Raw genomic sequence first — 22,239 nt, 5'->3', positions numbered from 1 at the left:
TAGAGAGGGAAATTCTACTCACTCCTGCTGGTGAATTTTTTTATTATAAATCATTTGGGGGATGTATCCTGGAGCTTCATTTTGCCCAATCCTTAAATGAGAGTACCAGCAATCACAAAAGTCGAAGGTTATTAAGTACTTTAAGATCTTCCAGTGAAAATGTTACCCCTTGAAATGATTTTTTTTTTCTATCATTACTTGGAACATACCTGATCACCAGAAAGTTTATCTCTGATTAAATGAACATAAAAAGTACTCCAGAAGAATTCTGTATCAGATCTACAATAGAAAGTCACAGCCAAAAGGCCTTCTTAAACATACAATAATTAATATTTAATGCCCCTCTTTATGAGTAGGACATTGCACTGGGACTATCTCTAATCCTCATAATGTTCCTGCAAAATAGGTAGTTTTATTCTTTCATCCACAGGTGATGAAACAGATTCAGAGTTGTTTAAGTGATGTGCCTATATTTATATTGCCAGCCAGCAGAAGACCTGGGATTCAGACTCAAGTTAGTCTCTGTCTCAAGGCCATAATCTTTCCAAAAAATCATACTCCATCATATGACAGCTCCCGTTTCCTGTACACCCATACTGAGATGCTGTTCTGAAAGAGTTAACTAGAATATATCCTGTTTGTGACAAATGTCTGAAACTTGTTTTTATAACTTGGATGTAATTCACAAATAAAGAGTAATTATCAATATGTCACAGATGAAGAGCTGCACGTATGGATCGGTGTAATTTCTGTTCCCTTGGCTTATGGATGCAGTATGCCCCAGGGAGTTTCACAAATCCACATGGCATCTCCTCGTACTGGGTTCTGTGTGAACTGAACAAAGTGGAAAGCTCCTATGTATTGGGATAGCTCATGACTGGTTACCAGCTGAGGGAATTTGTGTAAAATTACCTTACCATATGTAGACATGGTTTCTTTTCTGAATTTGTTCTGCACCATTCAGTGTAGGCAAAATACCAAGTATTGGTACTAGCTCTGTATTTCTTATTTATTTATTTTTAATTGTGAGATAATTGCTTTACAATATTGTATTGGTTTCTGCCATACATCAGCGTGAATCAGTCATAGGTATACTATGACCCTCCGTCTTGAACCTCCCTCCCACCTCTCACCCCACCCCACCCATCTAGGTTGTCCCAGAACACTGGTTTGATCTTCCTGAGTAGTCATACAGCTAATTCCCATTGGCTATCTATTTTATGTATGGTAATGTACATGTTTCCGTACTACTCTCTCCTTTCGTCCCACGCTCTCCTCCCCAACTCCTGTGTCCAAAAGTCCGTTCTCTATGTCTGCATCTCCATTGCTACCCTGTAAATGGGCTCATCAGTACCATATTGTGGTACATATACACAGTGGCTTAAAGCTCAACACTCAGAAAACAAAGATCATGGCGTCCGGTCCCATCACTTGATGGGAAATAGATGGGGAAACAGTGGAAACAGTGTCAGACTTTATTTTTCTGGGCTCCAAAATCACTGCAGATGGTGACTGCAGCCATGAAATTAAAAGACGCTTACTCCTTGGAAGGAAAGTTATGACCAACCTAGATAGCATATTCAAAAGCAGAGACATTACTTTGCCAACAAAGGTCCGTCTAGTCAAGGCTATGGTTTTTCCAGTGGTCATGTATGGACGTGAGAGCTGGACTGTGAAGAAGGCTGAGCGCCGAAGAATTGATGCTTCTGAACTGTGGTGTTGGAGAAGACTCTTGAGAGTCCCTTGGACTGCAAGGAGATCCAACCAGTCCATTCTGAAGGAGATCAGCCCTGGGATTTCTTTGGAAGGAATGATGCTAAAGCTGAAACTCCAGTGCTTTGGCCACCTCATGCGAAGAGTTGACTCACTGGAAAAGACTCTGATGCTGGGAGGGATTGGGGGCAAGAGGAGAAGGGGACGACAGAGGATGAGATGGCTGGATGGCATCACTGACTTGATGGACGTGAGTCTGAGTGAACTCCGGAGTTGGTGATGGACAGGGAGGCCTGGTGTGCTGCGATTCATGGGGTCACAAAGATTCGGACACGACTAGTGACTCATCTGATCTGATCTGATCTGATAGAAAGGAATACATTTGAGTTGGTTCTAATGAGGTGAATGAACCTAGAGTCTATTACACAAAGTGAAGTAAGTCAGAAAGAGAAAAACAAATACCATATATTAACACATATATATGGAATCTAGCTTTGTACATCTTGATGGGTGTTTGTTTTAGAAGCATTGCCCCAGGAGAGGAGAAAGAGACGAGGGTGTCTGTCTTCCTTTTGCTTTCTTGTGCCTCTGTTTCCCAACTGATCTCCTTCATCACTTTGCTATACTCCTTTGGTGAAAATGACATCAAACATTCATAGACTAGAAGTTATTAAGACTTTAAGTCACATGAGACTACCCATGGGGTAATTTTTCGATCTGCCTTTTGCATGTTTCAGCTTCCAGTAGTGGGTGTGCGCTGCATACTGGAGACACGCAACTTATACCTGTTCCATTCTTTTTTACTGTTTTCTTAGTCTGAGAAAATCTCTGCTTTAGGCTTGTTGTGTGTCTGAGACAGACCAGTTATTAGGTTTGTATGATGGTTAGGCTGTGGGGCAGAGAAGAAGTTCATAGGATATTGAGGTGTATATTAAGAAAAGCATTATAATATGGTGGAAAAAACATGGGCCTCAGAGTATCACAGGAGCTCAGCTCTTTTACTTATGAGCTGTGTCACTTTGAGTTATTTAACCCACCAAGCCTTTTTTTTTTTTTAATCTGTGAGAATAATAATACCTGCTTTATAGGGATATTGTGCAAATTAAATGAAATAGCACATTTGGTACAGTGGTACATCTAATGTACCACTAATGTTGGTTGCTTAGATTTCATGCAGCAAGGAAAGGGGAAACTAGAAAAGAGTGGAAATTAGAAGATGATATTGGGTTTGATCAAAATGTTTTCATTGTTTCCATTCAGCATAATAAAAGAGTGTCTAGAAGCTGCTGCTGCTGCTGCTAAGTTGCTTCAGTCATGTCCGACTATGTGCGACCCCATAGACAGCAGCCCACCAGGCTCCCCCGTCCCTGGGATTCTCCAGGCAAGAACACTGGAGTGGGTTGCCATTTCCTTCTCCAATGCAGGAAAGTGAAAAGTGAAAGTTAAGATGCTCAGTCGTGTCCGACTCTGAGCGACCCCATGGACCGCAGCCTACCAGGCTCTTCCGTCCATGGCATTGTCCAGGCAAGAGTAGTGGAGGCAGAGACCCCATTTCTGTTTCCAGCTCTGCAACTGAAAAGCTGTAAAATCTTTACTCTTAGCCTTGCAGTGTCTGTTTCTCATCTTAAAAGTGAATAAATCAGAATGAATGCTCTCTACTTAGTTATATAGTTTTTCCTTCTGAAGACTTTTCTTCTTCCCAGAGTTGAACATAGCTGTCACTCAGCAGTGTGTAAAACTTCAAAGGCCAAGAGCCAAATATCTAGACAGGCCTAGTGTTGCGGTATCCTTCTCGCTGTGCAACTCTGTTTACATGTACATTTATGTTCTTTGTATATTTGTCGTGTGTCTGAGTATGTATGCACCTGCATGCTTGTTGAAGTAAGCACACTAGCATACATTCATACATTTTTGTGGGTATGTGTGTTTATATATAACCTATATATATATATACAGTATGTGTGTATATATATAAATATATGTCTGTGTGTATGAGAAACAGATGCTCTGTAGGCAGATAAAGCAGATAAATATAGATCCAAATAGAAGCAAAGTATATAAATATAGACCTTATATAGAGTGAACACAAGCAGATCAGCACCATTTCATTATTGCTGGAAGTCTTTTTAATAAAAGAGGTGAAAATCAGTAACTGACATTGAAATTATCGATTGAATGACACTGTCAGATCGGAAGGCATGGTGTAAGGTAAGAAAATAACCTTTCTTTCAACTTGGAGGAGCAATTAGCAGGAAGATTTGTTACTTTTAATTATTTGATTTATGAAAGTTTTTAGATGCTATGTAGTGTGGTATTTTTAAAAGTACAGATATATCATCACCCTTCCTAAAAATACTACCAGACAACAAAAAAATAATGCATAAGAAAAGAACACCTGTTCCAATCCTGAGAAAGGACTTGACAAAGGTGACAAGATTACTCTTCTTTGCAGGCTGTGATTGGCAGCTCTTTCCCATCTGTAGATATGGACAGAGGACTTAAGTTTCATTCTATGTTATTTTTCACAAACCCCCTGAAGTCTTTAAGGAACCCACCTCAAGGAGATATTTTGAAGCATAAGGCCATAGTCACCATTGTTAAGTTATTTTCGTGGGACTGCGTGTGATTGTATTTAGTGAGTATGTTGTGTGAGTAAAACTGGGCTTCCATCTGTTACTTTCATGTCACTGTTTGCACCAGTCAAAATAACTGGTTGCGAGTTTTGCTTTATTTTGTTTTGTTTTAGTGGGGAGGGTACTGTGAGTTATTTTGAGCAGGTTCGAGTTAACTGGGTAATTTTCTTTAATGTTGAAAGTTACATCTTGATCATGAGTTTAAATACCATATGAAAATAAAGGGTGCCTCCTCTTTCCTATAAATCTCACCTATTTCCCACAGCAGATCATGTGACTTTTTCACCATCATTATGAGAATATCCAGGGAAGCTCAACTGTGAAGAAAGTCCCTGAAATTATGCAGATGCAAATCCCACTTTTTCCTCACACCACAGAACTGTCAAAGTCCTTGTCATCGATTTTCCTGTTGATCATTTTACTATTGCTTTTCCTTATAAAGGCAGGAAATGGGGGCCTGGAAGGTGGTCTCGTTCTCTCCTCTTCTGTGCTTCTTTGAAGCCAGAAGCTACTGTTTCTTCCTTCTTGCTCTCAAACACATTCAGACTTGAGCAAGAAGAGGAGAGAAGGACAGAGCAAGGACTCTTTAGAACATGAGAAATAAACTAGCGCTGCCCAAGAACTGTTCCGGAGAAGGCAATGGCACCCCACTCCAGTACTCTTGCCTGGAAAATCCCATGAATGGAGGAGTCTGGTAGGCTGCAGTCCATGGGGTCGCTAAGAGTCGCACAAGACTGAGCGAATTCACTTTCACTTTTCACTTTCATGCGTTGGAGAAGGAAATGGCAACCCACTCCAGTGTTCTTGCCTGGAGAATCCCAGGGACGGGGAAGCCTGATGGGCTGCGGTCTATGGGGTCGCACAGAGTCGGACATGACTGAAGTGACTTAGCAGCAGCAGCAGCAGCAGCAAGAACTGTTCATTCTTCCTTTCAGGCCTGTTTTGCTGCTATTACTTTAACTTCCTCACGAAATTTTGAGTTTAAACATTTATTAAGAAAAGTGTCCCAGAGGTCTTGAGAATACTATGTCACACACACACACACACACACACACACTAATATAGTTGTGAAAAATTCATTCCAAAAGCCTGTAGTGTCTGAAAAATGGAGTATACTCTCCATTTTATTAATTATTTTGAAAGAATACTTCCTAGCAATGTGTAAAGTTGGTAAACTCAATAGTACTTCAAACTATAGACTTTTCAGAACTGCTCTTATTTACTTGATGTGTTCTAATGTTATTTTCAACAAGTGTTTATTTATGAGTAGTATAAAATAATATGTCTACATATAAAAGATTCAGGATAGAAAAGCAGACTTTTGAAAAATAACTGTTTGCCAGATTAACATAATAAAACTTTTTGTCTACACACACACACACACACACACACAGGCAAATTCCTTTTTCCTTGTTCTTTGCTTCTTTCCCTTTGTCCTGGCCTAACATATTCAGATTTTGTTTAGATTTTGTCAAGTATTTTATAGTAATTACCCAAAATTTTGGCAAGGAGTAAAAAAATGTATGCACACAAACATATATATATACAATGTAGACTTACAGCATTATGGCTTATTTAGCTTAAACATTTTTGGACTAAAATTCTGAGGAAAGTTATGTATACACATACATACACACGCGCGCACACACACACACACACACACACACATGCTTCTCCTTTACTTATTCTTTGTTTTGTTCCTTTTCTCCTGGCTTCTCAGATCCATTGTTTAGACTTTGTCAAGGACTTTATAGTACAATAATTATCATAAACTTTGGCATAAAGGAAAAATGTATATAACACCCATAGACACAAATATACATACATAGATACATCAATTGTTAATATGCAAATCATCAAATTTTAGTCAAATTTTATTATATTTTTTACCTTTATTCAGTATAAATCTTTAAAGGAATTTTTAAAAACACTCAAATATCTGTGTGATTTAAAGATTCCTGAGAAACTGTGCATTTCTTTACCTTTGATAAGGAACATTTTCCAGATATGAGTTTGGAAAACAAGGATTTGTCATAGCCAAGAGCAAAGCTAGAATCTATTTTTTTTAGGAGTCATTTATCCTTCCTGAGAAGGCAATGGCACTCCACTCCAGTACTCTTGCCTGGAAAATCCCATGGATGGAGGAGCCTGGTAGGCTGCAGTCCATGGGGTCGAGAAAGTCGGACACGACTGAGCGACTTCACTTTCACTTTTCACTTTCCGGCATTGGAGAAAGAAATGGCAACCCACTCCAGTGTTCTTGCCTGGAGAATCCCAGGGACGGGGGAACCTGGTGGGCTGCCGTCTGTGGGGTCGCACATAGTCGGACACGACTGAAGTGACTTAGCAGCAGCAGCATCCTTCCCACCCCCTACTTGGGACTTTTACTGGTTCTCATCATTGGTGTGGAGAATTTCTCTTTGGTTAGATGGCTTCATATTCTGTTCCTGGCCTTGTGGTACATTACACTATATATGAACCACCATGGAAGTCCAGTAGGTCCTAACTCTCCTCACTGCAACTTTTTAATTAGCTGTGTCCTTAAGCAAGTTAAGCTAACAGCTCTGTAACTAGGTTGCTAATCTATGAAACTTAGGCCAGTCTTAATTCACAGGGGATTCGTATTAAATGAATGATATCATGGAAGGATGTAGCACATAATATGTATTCAATAAATGCTAGTTTACTTCTGGCCTATTAATTTTAACTTCTGTCTGGGACTTCCTCCTCCTAACCCTTCTCACCACTGTAGCTAACATCATGATATAGACATTAACCAATGCTAGAGACATAGGAATAAGGTGTTTAAAATATTATTGATTATTATAGCTACCCTGGTAATGGGCTTACAAAGAAGGAGATCTAAGGAAACCACCAGGAATTTCTGCACCCTGTAATTATAATGTTTTCTAGTCAAGAAATAGAAATGGTAGACGTTTACCAAAGTATTGCCAGAATCCTATTCATACCAATAAAGTGTAATGAAATATCTATCCAAGTGATGTACATTAAGCCTTTTGAAATAATAAAACACCCACTTATTGCCCATGCTTGTATCCGCTTCATATCCTTTCCACAGTAGATGTTACTCACTTTCACTCACTGTAGATTAGTCTCCTTGATTAGCACCTACTCTTTTTTAGGGCGAGGTGTGCGGCCAGAAAGGGCTTCCTAAATGGCACAAGTGGTAAAGAACATGCCTGCCAATGCAGGAAACTTAAAAGATGCAAGTTCGATCCCTGGGTTGGGAAGAACTCTGGAGGAGGAAATGGCAACCCACTCCAGCACTCTTGCCTGGAGAATCCCATGGACAGAGGAGCCTGGTAGGCCACGGTCCATGGGGTCACAAAGGGGTGGACACAACTGAAGTGACTTAGCACACACGCATGTGCAGTCAGAATCCAGATGACATTGTTATTGTTCGGTTGCTCAGTCATGTCCAACTCTTTGCTACCCCATGGACTGCAGCATGCCAGGCTTCCCTCAAGTTTGCTCAAGTTCATGTCCATTGATTGGGTGATACCATCCAACCGTCTCAGTCTCTGTCGCCTCCTTCTCCTGCACTCTATCTTTCCCAGCATCAGGTCTTTTCCAATGATTTGGCTCTTTGCATCAGGTGGCCAAAGTATTGGAGATGTCATTGAAATGGCTAAATAGTTGCTGTATACCTTCTTTGTTAGGGAATAAGCAGGAGAGGGAAGGGGCGGGGGAGGGGGGGACACACCTCCCACTCTAAGATATCTACAGCTGCATTTCAGCCTAGAGCCAATCATTTTAACTGAATTGTAAACCCCACAGGAGTTAAGCTTTATAAAGGAAACAATGACACAATCTAAATGATTCTTGCAGCAATGTCCCTGTTATACAGAGATCTCTTTATCAGATCTAAGCTCACTTTGAACCTCCTCAGACTTCACTTTCTGTGTATCTGCAGATTTAGTATGCAACTCTCTGTCTTTTTCTGGCATTGAGAGTTTGGCCAATGTCATTAAACCACATTAAGTCACTAGAACTTCTCTAGATCTCTTCCTGCTATGCCACAATCAGTCTCAAAATAGTTTTGACTGAGGAATAGAAAGAAAGAAAAGGAAACTGATGTGATAGAAAAATGAGTGGTCATGTCTGGAGATTGTGAGCCTTTGCTCTCTATCTTGAATGAGATTCCTGTAACACAAGGCTCACTTTCCTCCCCAGCAGTTTGGAGGTCTGGACACACAGGCAAAGTCTATAGCTGTAGGTTACCCTCAGGTTGTCAGCACCTTGTTTCAGTTTATAAAACATTTAAATGTATACCAAATACCTATTTGTTGTATAGTGCTAAACCCAAACCTTTTCATCCTTTAAGATTTCTGAGACTCTCAAAACACATTTAAAAAAAGAAATCATTTTTATGAAGAAGACTAATAAATAAATGTAGAAGCAGATAAAAAGTGAGAAAAAGGGAAGATTTTAAAGCCAGTGTGTGTAAGTCACTCAGTCACATCTGACTCTTTGCAACCCCGTGGATTATAGCTTACCAGGCTCCTCTGTCCGTGGAATTCTCCAAGCAAGAAGAATCTAGTGGGTAGCCATTTCCTTCTCCAGGAGATCTTCCCAACTCAGGAACTGAAGCTGGGGCTCCTGCATTGCAGGCAGATTCTTTACTATCTGAGTCACCAGGTAAAGCCAGGTATAGAGATAAATGAGTGAGAAACAGAGTAAGAGAGACTCAGTCCAAAGGTCTAAAGAATAAGGAGGAAGAAAAAGGGGAGGAAGAGGAGACTCCGATTAAAGATGGAAAATTATAAGATAGCTTTGAGGGGAACATTTTATATAATGTAAGTAGTCTTTATCTTATAAAAAATCTTTTGAAATCTCTGTTTATATCATTTAAAATAAGATTCACTTTATGCAACTTTGACTTACTCTGTCCTGTGGAGAAATGAGCTGTGAGCCTTAGGTACAAGTCTCAGCTCTGTCTCAAAATATAAACTCCTGAGAAAATTACCTTCTGAGCATCATAATCTTCACATACAAAGTAAAGGGTCCAGGCATAGTCTCATCCACTTTTAAGAATCCATGAAATGAAGCAGCACATGGAATAATCTTGTTGACCTGCTGCTTGGATGCTTGATGAAGGAAGTTCTGAATTAGATTAGATCATACTAATGATAAAAAAAAAAAAAAAAAACTTTGGGAAGTTTTTACTGATTTGTACATGCTTAGTCCCAGATGAGTTAATAAGAATGTAGCCCCACTTTATAGAAAGTGCTATGGCTACCATTGCCAAACACACTTTTAGTTAAATCTTCAACTGGAATATTATACTTGCAACTCTTTTTCTAAAGGTCTTATTCACCAATTAGCTGAAAGATGGCATTTCTGACTTTCTAATCCAGAAATTTAAAACTCCTGTGTAACCAAGAAAATGGAAATCAGTACATTCTTGGTTGCCCTTCTATTAATTTAAATTTACATAACCTAATCAAAACTCAACCTGCCTTGCCCTTCAACAAAAAGCTATATTTTCCCCCATTACTAAATGGCTGCATTCTTCTCAGGATTTTTTAAAAGATGAATTATGTTGCTATCCCATGACTTTTCCTTTAGAATGTGTCCATGGAAATTAAAATGGATTTTTCTGTGCCCAAGACTGAAATGAAAAATAGTCCAAAGGGATGGTGGAAATGAACACAAAACTTTGCTGATATTACTAGTATTGCAATTTTGTTAAGCTTTGTTTCTAATAAAATGAAACTGAAGTCAACTGATCCCAAATAACTGTTTGACACTTTATCTACATCATTATTTTGTGTTTACAGTCTAAGCACAGCCTAAGATTTTCTGTAAATCTTTGACATATGTTTTCTGAGGCTTTTCTAGTATACTATTCCTACTGGGCTCTTTCTTCCATAACCAGTTTACTGTTTCAACAAGTATTGCTGAACATAGAGAATGTACCAAGTACTGTGCTGCTGCTGCTGCTAAGTCACTTCAGTCATGTCGGACTCTGTGCGACCCCATAGATGGCAGCCCACCAGGCTCCCCCGTCCCTGGGATTCTCCAGGCAAGAACACTGGAGTGGGTTGCCATTTCCTTCTCCAATGCAGGAAAGTGAAAAGTAAAAGTGAAGTCGCTCAGTCGTGTCCGACTCTTAGCGACCCCATGGACTGCAGCCTACCAGGCTCCTCCATCCATGGGATATTCCAGGCAAGAGTACTGGAGTGGGTGCCATTGCCTTCTCTGAAGCACTGTGCTAGGTACTAGGTATAAACTGTGTGCACATGGCTGCCAGTCATTGAATCATCCTTGAAAAACGGATGGAGTAGGCATCTATTTTTATTTTCTAAGCTGAAATGGGAGAAAAGAGAACATTGGAGGATCAGAAATGTAACCTTAAACTCTTGTTCTTTCCTTTAGGTGACCTCCTGTGATTTTTTTTCTAGTCACCATTTACAAACACATTCAAGAAGGGTACTGCCTTGCTCTCTAACTGGCTGCTAATAAAGAGAATTTCTATTTCTTTTTATATCTTAGTGATTGTCCTCAGCCATAGGAGGGTACTCAGGTACAGGATGGTCCTGTGCCTAGCAGCACTGTCAACTTCACCCATACTTTCTAGCCTCAGCTTTGGGAACTCATTATGTGGCACAAGAAGCATCAGACAGGCTCAGAGGACTGGAGATGTCTGTAGTCATCCATATCAAAAGTTAATTTTAGGTGCTCTCCATAAACACAATATTAGAAATTATTGAAATTTCTCTTACAAGCATCTTCATCAGTTTAGAATCTTTTCTCATTGACTGTTTCTCTTTCATTGCCCTATATTGGGCTGTTCTATTTAGTCAAATAATGTGTATATATCTTCTTCCAGGGCTTCCCTTGTGGCTCAGCTGGTAAAGAATCCGCCTGCAGTGCAGTAGACCTGGGTTCGATCCCTGGGTTGGGAAGATCCCCTGGAGAAGGGAACAGCTACCTACTGCAGTATTCTTGCCTGGAGAATTCCATGGACTGTATAGTCCATGGGGTCTCAAAAGAGTCGGTCGGACACGACTGAGCGACTTCCACTTATACGTTCTTCCAAAGTAAAATAGTGACCTATTCAAAGATTTCCATATGCATTCTTCATGTATTTTTAAAGGGGAAGGGTAAAACTGAAGATATTTCTCTTTGCCCTGGTGATATCTCTGTGTGTTTTTCAAATGACGTTTGCTATTAGGTAAACTAGTTAGACCATAGCACTGGCTAGCACAGGTATGGATTCCCAAAGGTATCGAGAGAATGACAACAGGAGCATATGGAGAAGTCTGACAGTGTAGTGGAATTGCTTTCAAGTGATTTGACACATTAGTACTTTCAGGCACTCTCCTGCCAGTAATCCTCATTAGACATACGATCAGAATATTGGGGTCACTAACTCAAATCCGTTTTTCTGAGACCTGAACAATAACTGAAAATCAGAGCTAAAGGTAATAAGAATGAAGCTATTCCAGATGTTAGAATTGTTTCTCTAATTGACTGTTACTCTCTCCCCTCTGTTTGGTCCTTTTTCCCTCTCCCTGTTTCTCTCTTTCTCTTTTTTCTTCCCTGCCTTCCTGCTCCTTTCTTTTTAGTGTTCTGAATTCATTAGATGGCATAGTGTAAATCAATAGTAAACGCTAACCGCCTACTCTGTACTCAGTTACGCAACATCGCATAACCGGTACACAGAGACAAAAAGGGAAAAAGCACACACAGCCTTTACATTCAAAAGCTCTTGCATAATTTTACTTTTCCACAGCCAAAAAGAAAAAAAAAGGAAATAACAGATGGGGAAAACTTACAGTTTTTTTTCCCTTTTTTCAGACTGTTGAGAAGGGAGTTAGCTAACATTCATGACCATTTCTAGTTGCCCTGAGCTGCAGCAAAACATCCCATAATTGTCAGTGCCTTCACTGGCTTTAAATCAAGATTTTGTGACCCTCCATGATGTGGTAAATTTTCCAGGTAACATAAGACTAAAATTATTCTGAGGTGTTTAATGCTGACTTGGTTTTTACTTATTTTGTGAAAAATCAACAACATTTAAAGTAAGAAATGAATTTTAAAATAGAAAGGATAAGGAAGACAGCTGTGTGTGTGTATGTGTGTGTTTTCATTTGAAATGTATCCTGATGTAATATTTATGTAAAAAGCTGGTTATATAAACCCTGTCTTTCTCTTGCTTTTTACTTTGGGGGCTGGATAAAGCCCTACAGTTTTTTTTCTCATGACAAAGTATATTCAAACCCCAAAGTCTTAATGAAAGAGAAAACATCTAGATGCTACAGCAGACACTTAATTCAAACTCCCTACAGAATTCATCCCTTAAATAACAGATCCATTTAAGAACTTGTAGTTTCTGGAATTCTCATTTAGAACTTTCTGTCGCACTATTCCCTGGAACACCTTTGGATCATTGCACTGCCTTTAAGTCTCCGATGTATAATAAAGTGTTTTTTGTTGTTGTTGTTCTTCACTTCTTTGCTATACCCCCTACTTTTTCACTGGAGTAACTCCCTTCCCAAATGGGGACATGGTGAGATTTGTAGGAGGTTTATCAGTCTTCCTTCCCGGTTACAATATTTTGTTTCAACTTAACTGGCTGATGTCCTCTGGGCACCAGGCATTTGTCTGATGAGGGAGTTTAGAGGTCTTTGGAGGTTTGTTTTGTTCTTCCCTTTCAGCTTCTGCCTATCAAATGGTTTTCAAATAGATACAAAATGCTAGTGAGCACAGCATTAGGCACTCTGAGATTTCTGCTAGAGGAAAGATCAGGTATGTAAGGAGTGGTGTGCTAGTAGTTCTGAGGGTTCTTAATGCAATCAGGAAAGGTGAAACGGGGCCGGAGAGAGGATGGATCTGAGTAGGAACTACTGAAGCTCTTGATCACTGTGTATTTGGGATCAGTATCATTCCTTTAGATCATTCTTTACTTCTGGATGGTAAGGCCTTATGGAATTGGTTCATTTGATTTACTAAAGGAAGAAGGTAGATTTTTCTCTACTTTTTATGAAAGATTCAGGCTATTTCCTAGTTTGTTTGACTTTCTCTTATATGTTAGCTATTGAATTTTGGATTCCTTTTGTATGGAAAAGCCTGGTGCATAAAGATAAAAATCAAAGCCAGGAGAGTTTTGTCTGGTTTTTCAGGTTTCATTATCTAAATATGTGGTTCACTGTTGTAACAACTGAATGATCAAGATCACTGGGGTTGTAGTATCTCTGTATGTATGATGACATGGGCACATCTTTTGTTGTCTGAATATGAATAATGATTAAGCTAGCATATGTTTTTTAAGTATTTTGTAAATACATTTCCTTTCAGATTTTTTTTCCTTGAAATAATCTATAATTCAGACAGATTTGTTTGTGAAACATAATGAAAATTGGTCACAATATTCTAGTCTTTAAGCAAGATATTCACATATATATTTACACATATATCTTTTCTGTGTCCTTCATATTTTTAATCTTTTTTATTAATGTATAGCTGATCTACAGTGTTGTGTTAATTTCAGTTATACAGCAAAGTGATTTAGTTATATATAATTCTTTTTAAGATTATTTTCCATTATATATTATTATAAAATATTGAGTATAGTTCCCTGCTACTGTGCAGCAGGTCCTTGTTGGTTATCATTTTATATATAATAGTGAGTATATATTAATCCCCAAATCCTAATTTATCTCTTTCCCCCTTTCCCCTTTGGTAACCATGTTTATTTTCTATGTCTTTGCATCTATTTCTGTTTTGAATATAAACTCATCTGTATCATTTTTTTTTAAGATTCTACATATAAGTGATATCGTATGATATTGTCTTTTTCAGTCTGGCTTACTTCACTTAGTATGATAATCTCTAGGTCCATCCGTGTTGCTGCAAAAGGCAATATTTCATTCTTTTTATGACTGAGTAGTATTTCACTATATAAATATACCATATCTTTGTCCATTCATCTGTCAATGGACATTTAGGATGTTTCCATGTCTTGGTTTTTGTAAATAGTGCTGCTATGAACATTGGGGTGCATTAATCTTTTTGAATTGTGGTTTTCTCAGTTGTAGGTAAGTGTGGATTCCAATAGGCAGTTTTGTATGTGTGTACTTGATTATCAAATTGAATACTGCACCATGTAAAATGTTTCTTTATAATGTAATTTTAACATGATTAATCTGTAGCCAAACACTTAGTTTTGGTCTACAGTTCTGTATATAGGGAATCATTTAGAATACCCTGATTTTCAAATAGGTTTGCTTGAATTTAAATGAAACCTTATTCCTCTATGGAGGAGCATTTTCTTGATTGTCAAAAATATTTGGAGCTATCTGGTTATCAAAAGAGTAGGGAAAATGTCTTTGAGTAAAACATATTTGGACTTTTTCCTGCCTCAGTTTTTCAGAATAACTTTCAATTCCCTCTCAGTTGATTTTCGCACTCTCTGAAACATACTTAGGGAAGAATTGACCTTTCAATGCCCCATTAATTCCAGCTTCTTTGGAACAGCACTCTTTTTTGGTTGTAACCATGGCCCTGGGAACTTGTAAGCTACTTCTAGCTTTTCTTCTGCAGTATGGGATCCAGGCCTAGGAAGGGTTGGCAAGCCTAAACTTTCTATTTCCAGGCATACAGGAAGATAGGGCAAAATTTAAATTTCTTCTAATTTTTTAGAAGTCCTTTACAACTCTTAGGGTAAACCTGGCTTCTCTTTGCTATTGGCAATAGTAATAGATATTTTTAAATGTTGCAACAAGAACCTCAGTCACTAACTTATACTCTTTCAACATGAATCACTCTAGTTGTGCCCAGCACACAGTAGCTGCTTTAGGAATATTTTACCTGAATATTTTGGTGAGCTGCAGTGACTGTCCCCTCTTAGTGCTTATGCAAGTAAGCAGTAAGCCATGATAGTAATAAAGGGGTCAGATGAGATCAAATACAGTGCTCTTCAAACTTCAGTCAGGGACGACCACCCCATTTTATAAGAAAGCCCTTATTATCCTGTCTCTATCTTTTTTAAAAAAATAACAAATTGCAGAAAGAAATTTTATATCTTTCCTGGAGGTCCTTTTTAATGGTCAGTGATGCACAGACCATTGGATCGTTTAACAAACATAATTTTGCGCAAGGTACTTTAGGGATCCTTATTGAGTTCAAATGCAATGTTAGGGCCATATGATTATGGGTCTCAAATATACTCCTCTTACACTCTGCCACAGGGTCTTTTGAATCTTGACTTTACTCACTTTGCTTAGGCAATTATTTTTTAGGCTTCTTTTATTTATATAAGTCATAGGATGATGACAAGTTTTATACAGAATTCTTCTTTTATAATGTTTCATTATCTTTAGCTACAGTAACTCCTGATCTTTCTAAATTAATTTTGGCTTAAGTTATCATTCTGGTTATTTTCAGGGCTTCATTCTGATGGTGATATTGTGGGTGGGAGGTGATCTCTGGTAAAACCATCTATGGCATCTCCATTATAAAAGCAGTGGAAAGACCTCCATGTGGAATTGTTGATAGACTTGCTGCTTGTTAGGAAAGCAATTTTTAAAATGCAGATTATATAATATTTGGGGATTTTGTTTCTCCACAGTAGAAGCTTTTTAAATGTTAATTTGGGGTTTGTTTTGTTGCTCTGTGACTTAGCATAAAAGGTTTTGGTTTTAAAAGGTTTCAGTTCACTCATTCCAGTTGTCTTACAGGACTTGGAATATAATGCTATACATTTATTTATACACATGAAAGAGGATAAGGCCAGTAACTCACAACTCATGAAACCAGGGGTAAATAATCCATAGCTTGTTCCACCACTCTTGCCACAATATTTATATCCAGAACACAAGGAACAAACAACCCCAAACAAGGAGAAACCAGTTTGTTTTTATTTACAAAATGTTTAATCAAAAGTACAGTGAAGTTCAAATGGAGCTGCAAATCCTGGTGGTTCACAATGGTTTGATTTATTTTTTTAAACAGACCATGGATAATTAACCATAAAACATAACTTTCTCAACACAAGTTACAGTGAATTACAGAAATAGGCAGCAAGTCTTTCACAACTGGTTACAACTGGTTAGAGCCTTAAAGTTAAAACACACAGGCAAATACAAAAGCCCTTTCTCAGGGTGCAGTTGTATTTTCATTCCCAAAGGGGAGCATCCTTTATTTTTATATAGTGTCAGTATGCCAGTGTCCTGAATGAGAAGTAAATGTGTTATTTTCTATGATTGCCATGTTGTCATACATTTTACCATATTCTTTTCATTTCAGAATGCTTCACTATCACTAACTGGATATTCCTCGTGACATTGCTGTCTGGTAAGCAACTTTTCATCATCTCTAAACGGCGACCCAAAATATTGAGGTGCACAGAAGTCAAATATATTTCTCCCAACCTCAGAAAGAATTAGACCTAAAGCTGTGGCATGTCCACCACCTCAAATGCTAGATTTGAACAGAAAGTATTTTGACATTGGTGAAGGGTACCTGTTCCATTTCCTATTTATTCATTTGAAATACCATCATTTAGAATGGTAAGAAACATGATCTTAAGAACCTATTGTCACAGAGTTCAGCAGACGGTTTACACTGATTTTGCTGCACAGGGGCGAGGGGAAGTATTCAAAGGACTTGCTTGAAAAACTCTCCAGAGATAATATATGTCTATTTCCAAAGGAGTCCCCTGAGTGGACAGAGAAGGTGATTTGGTGAAGCTGAACATGGATGTTTCCATGTGGAACACTGAGTGTTTTTGCCTTATGCAGACAAAATTCTCCAAACATATTTTATGATGTGTTGAATTACCTGCTATTATTTGATGATATGCTACAAATTTGAAATGCATTTGCTTCATGTGAATCAATGATTGCTCCTGTGTATACCCACAAACACAAGGGACATGAAACCCTCACCACTACCACCAACATTACCAGTTAAGTAAGAGGATCAACATCAAGGCTGCAAGGGAACCTAGGTTTGAAACGAGTCTATGTGTCTTGTGAGAATTTGTAAAGTTTTAAAATTCAGAGTTTCAGGAATTCTTGAGAGTTCAGTGGCTGGGAGGAGAGTGCAGGTCTGGACTGAGGGAATATTGGTAGAACATCATCAAGACAGGACCTGAAAGAGTTGAGTGTACTAGAGATTAGCCTGCATAGAAATGAATTGACAGTTATACCAGAGAGGAAAGAGTGAAAGGGTGACTTGCCTGACATCTGAATATATTCTGCCTGGCCCTGGCCAGGCCTATTTAGTTATGAACATCATATTCACCAAATTTTTAGCACCTATACTCTTGATTTCTGTTTGTATGAATGTGCATAAGATGAGGGAAATAATCTCTTGGGTAATAAAGATAGCTTTCTAGCAGAGACTCTCCATATCTATCGCACATAATCTACAGATGTCACTGTATTTTTGTTTCTAGTTCTATTATACATCTATCTGTACAACAGATAGGCCTCTGTGCCTGTGTATATTACTCCAGTTTATCCTCAGAATATTTAAAGAGCCTCAAGTCAGTTTCCCATAGCTAGACCACCTGCTATACACCCAGACCCACAAGGATGAATGCTTCATTTTTGTTTCTTCTTTTATTTTTGTTTCTAGTTCTATTGTACATCTATCTGTCTCTCTAAAGGTACCCATCTTGCCAGTGAAGGGCACAAGCCTTTAGGTTGTGACTCCCTACTCTCACTTCAAACTTTGCTTGTTATGCTGCCCGAAAAGAAACTCCTATCAGTGTGAATGTTTAGAACTCAAGGGAGAGGCTCATTGGGTAACTTTAGTCATTCCCTTTGCACTCATTGTGAAGTGATCTCATCACAAAATGGCCTGAATTTCACACGTTTTCTGGCTTGCAAAAAAACCAGTTCCTCTCCTATTTCTATCCAACACACAGAAAGCTCTTTATGTTTCTATGATCAGATAAAATCTGATGGGTGTATTTCACATCTAGGTATGAAGATTTAAACTATCAGGGCAATGCTGGGTGTTTGTAGATTCTCTGTTTTAGTAAATGAAAAGCTCCTTCGGAAAGGAGAGCACATCTTATCCACTAATGAATAAATATTTATTTTCATTTTAAAATGATACATGCTTATAAAATAATTTGAAAAAACACATTGGAGTAAAATGAAGAAAAATTAAAGTAATTATTTCTATAATTTAAATCCAACCATTAATAACCATTTGATATATTTCTTTACTCTCATTTTCCCCTGAGGATATATTTTTTAAAACATGCTGTAATCATACTTTCCATATAATTTTATATCCTGCTTTCAAAATTTAACCTAAGAATTCTACATGTAATTACATAGTCCTTATAACCATCATTTTAAATAAATATATACTGTTTCTGAAGAATAGCTTACTTCACCTAAATGTCCAAGAGTATTTTCTTATTTTTGTTTTCATTTTTTGTTTCCATAATCTTATATATAAAAAGTAAATGAATCAGTCAATAAATTGTGAGTAAATGAAAGTTCAAATCAGGATAAATGTTTAAATCGTTTATGTGAACAATTTGAAATACTTGAGTGTAGGCAGATCGCTACCATGAATCCCATGTGCTCAGGACCCAGCTTGTGCAGTGACTAAAGCCATGCCCTGTTGTTTTCCTGTGCTCCCTCCATGTTTTTCTGAAGCAAACCCCAGTCATTATAGCATTTAGCCCATCAATATTTCAGGCCCATTAGAACCTTCTACATTTTCATGTTAAAAACATTCAGATCATTATATAGAGGAGTATTTTTCTTCTGAGTATTACTGTCATATTTTCTGAAATGTAAACATTGATCATAAAATCTCAGACATGTGTTTCAAAACATTTTTATGCACATCTGTAAGCCAAAGGGCAATTTAGTTGACTACAGAGATATTTTACAAGTTTGGCTAGGTTTCTTGGATGAGTTTTTTGGGGGTTTTTTTTGGGGGGGGTGTTTTTTTTTTCTTTGACTCAAACTTAGGATGATGATTTGCATGCCAGATCAATACCACACTAACTACACTCATCATTGGATATCTCCTATGCTGTATATAATTCCATATTTGAGGTGAAAGGAAACGTAACCTTCTGACTACTGAGAAGTCCAGCGTGGCTGCACCCAACACATCCTAGATAAATATGGCGAAGCTACTTAAACCAAATGTAACACCGGATTTAAACATTTATAGGTATTTTTTGTTTGTTTTAATTGGCCAAAACAAAAGGCTGCTTCCTAAGGGGACACTTAAGAAGTCTGAAAACGGAGGAATTATACATTAATAGTCTGAATAATTTTTCAAAAAAAAGCACTATGTCTGGGAAAGTGGGCATAGATGGAGATGGTGCATTGCAGAACAAGGGATACTCATTGCCTCTGTGCCTATGTGTATTACTCTAGTTTATCCTCAGAATATTTAAAGAGCCTCAAGTCAGTTTCCTATAGCTAGACCACCTCCTATACACCCAAATCCACAAGGATGAATGCTTCATGCAACGAGGCTGTCCGCAGAGGACCAGTAGTAAAGGTTTTATCCTGCCTGGCTGTCTATGACCTGCAGGTCAGTGACGGTTCCAACAGGTGTATTCCACTCATCAGAGATTCAGGATGTGAGTAACTGTGTACCATCCTGCATCAGTATAAACTGGATTTATGTGTTACTCAGGTCTATTTAATCTTAGGAGCACATTTTCCATTGGCCTTGGAAGTGAGTAGCTGGAATATTGATGTGTCTTAACCCTTAGAGGAAAAATAAGAGTTCTTCCACTGCACTAAATCTAGAAAGATATGAGGGTTTGCAGTATGGACACATACAAAATAGTTTTGAACAAAGTTGGTGGAGGAAAGCACATGGAAAAAAAAAGGAACAGAAGAAATAACATAAGCAATAAACTGTCTCAAGCAAACAGAAAGCATCTGTAAAAATTGCTAGACTGGATGGTGTCGACAATACGAACTATTTTTTTTTTCCATCTCATGTCTTTTTCCCCTCAGTCTTCTGATCATTTCTGCTTTTCTTTATCCTGGCCTGACATTACCATCATTATAATGTCTTCAAAAGTTCAGGAATGTATCTGACAGCTTGGTGTTGAAGTGGGCATTCCAGGAAAAGATAGGTAGGATCTAGCTACTATACTGTTTTAAAGCTACTGCTATTTCACCATAACCCAAAATACCCATATTTGGAAAGAGTTAACTTTTCATCATTATTTTAAGATTGATATTGCCAACACAACAACTGAAATAAAGGCATAAATTTTCACTTTTTCCTGCATTCTCTCTTACATGTGGTGTTGGGTTATATAGCTCATGTCATATAAACCTAGACTATAAACTGGGTTTTAGGGAGAAGAGGAAGTTTACCCATAGTTCTTTCTGGCTAAAGTATTATTCATTATGCCCAAGTGAACCTTAAGTGTCTCATCACAATAACAGATACTATTATTATTACTACTATGCTTAATAATAGTGTTTGATTCTTGGTGTGTGTGTGTGTGGCATATTCTTATGCTTGGCCTTGGGGTCTGGTGTTTATTCAGTTCTTACATCTGCTATAAAACAACCTTTCTTGAAATAAAGTAGTATTCCATATTCTCTATATCCTTCCCTGTAGTATAGTTCAAAATCATGGTTGAATGATTCTACTTAAATAGGGCAGGAAATTTTTTGCAAATGCCCCCATCAAGCCAAGACTTTAATTTAGACTTAAATACAGATAGTTACAAAAGGAAAAAAAAAAATGTTTTGTTCATACCACCAGACCCATCTTTGAAGAAGTTGGCATATTTTTTGGATAAATTTTATTAGACACATAACATATAATCATGCACAATTAACACAAGGATGGGAGTTACAGCATGCTTTTACTGAGATAACTTTGGTGATTCTCTCCCTTACCTGGAGGGGTGAGAGAAGGATGAAGACTCCATTCAAGGCAAAGATATTTAAGGAGATGACTTTGCAGCCAGCTCAGTTCTTTTACATTGGAAATGCGAAGTCTTCATTGTTTCATCCTTCACTAGAGATTACTCAAAGTCTATGATATATAGAACTTCCTTTGAGATGGTCCACTTTTGAGGGGACTACTCCATTAGCAAATCATGCTGGGCTCCATAGAGAACTGATTCTATTATTTTATCCTACTCTATGAAATATTCTTAAGATGCCATTGATGTATACTTTTTTATCAGAAGTCATTTGCTTTTTGAGTTTTTGATGGCCATTCTATGAATCAACCAACCCCGGTGGCTCAGACAGTAAAAGATCTGCCTGCAAAAATTGCCGGTGACCCTGGTTTGATCCCTGGGTTGGGAAGCTCCCCTAGAGAAGGAAATGGCAACCCACTCCATTATTATTGCCTGGAGAATCCCATGGACAGAGGAGCCTGGTGGGTGACAGTCCTTGGAGTCGCAAAGAGTTGGACTTGACTGAGTGACTAATGCTTTCACTATGAATCAACCTAATGTATTTGTGATGTGGAGATCTATAACCGCTGAATGCTAAGTTTAAAGACTTATATAATTACTTACTTAAAGACACGTTAGCTTTTAACTCTTTCTCTCTCTTTATGCACAAACAAGTTGATTGGATAATCATATCTGTTTATTGTTGTTGTACACAATGCACATAAAACAGGAAAGAGGAAAGGCTATTTGTAAGGGGTAATTACAATGGCAAAATTGTACTTTCTTTAATTGTTCTCATTTTCTAATTTCTGATTACATCAAGACCTACACTCTAAGATGTATATTTCAATTTTGCTAAGAAAATGACAGAGGAGAAAGATAAATCCAATTCTATAAAGTGCTGTCAAGCACAAGTTGGCACAACTACAGTTATCAATAGTTCATTCAAACTCTATTCCTCCACTCTGGTAGGACTTTGATTTCTGCCCATCCTTTAATAAG

At 37.9% G+C, this 22,239-nt stretch overlaps 1 protein-coding gene across 24 annotated transcripts in view; it reads left to right on the top strand.

Moving 5' to 3' along the window:
• ZBTB20 (zinc finger and BTB domain containing 20) overlaps positions 1–22,239 on the top strand; it is an 865,400-nt gene that overhangs the window by 446,648 nt on the left and 396,513 nt on the right. For all 24 annotated transcript variants that reach the window (XR_011464022.1, XR_011464033.1, XM_070369724.1 and 21 more), the window contains one exon: positions 16,620–16,667. The gene's annotated coding sequence lies outside the window, so the exon portion shown is untranslated. The remainder of the gene's footprint in view (positions 1–16,619; positions 16,668–22,239) is intronic.

The sequence above is a fragment of the Bos mutus genome, chromosome 1, assembly GCF_027580195.1.
Source record: "Bos mutus isolate GX-2022 chromosome 1, NWIPB_WYAK_1.1, whole genome shotgun sequence".
NCBI lineage: Eukaryota > Metazoa > Chordata > Mammalia > Artiodactyla > Bovidae > Bos > Bos mutus.
The sequence above is the reverse complement of the archived record's forward strand: the minus strand, read 5'-3'. Positions and strand labels throughout refer to the sequence as shown.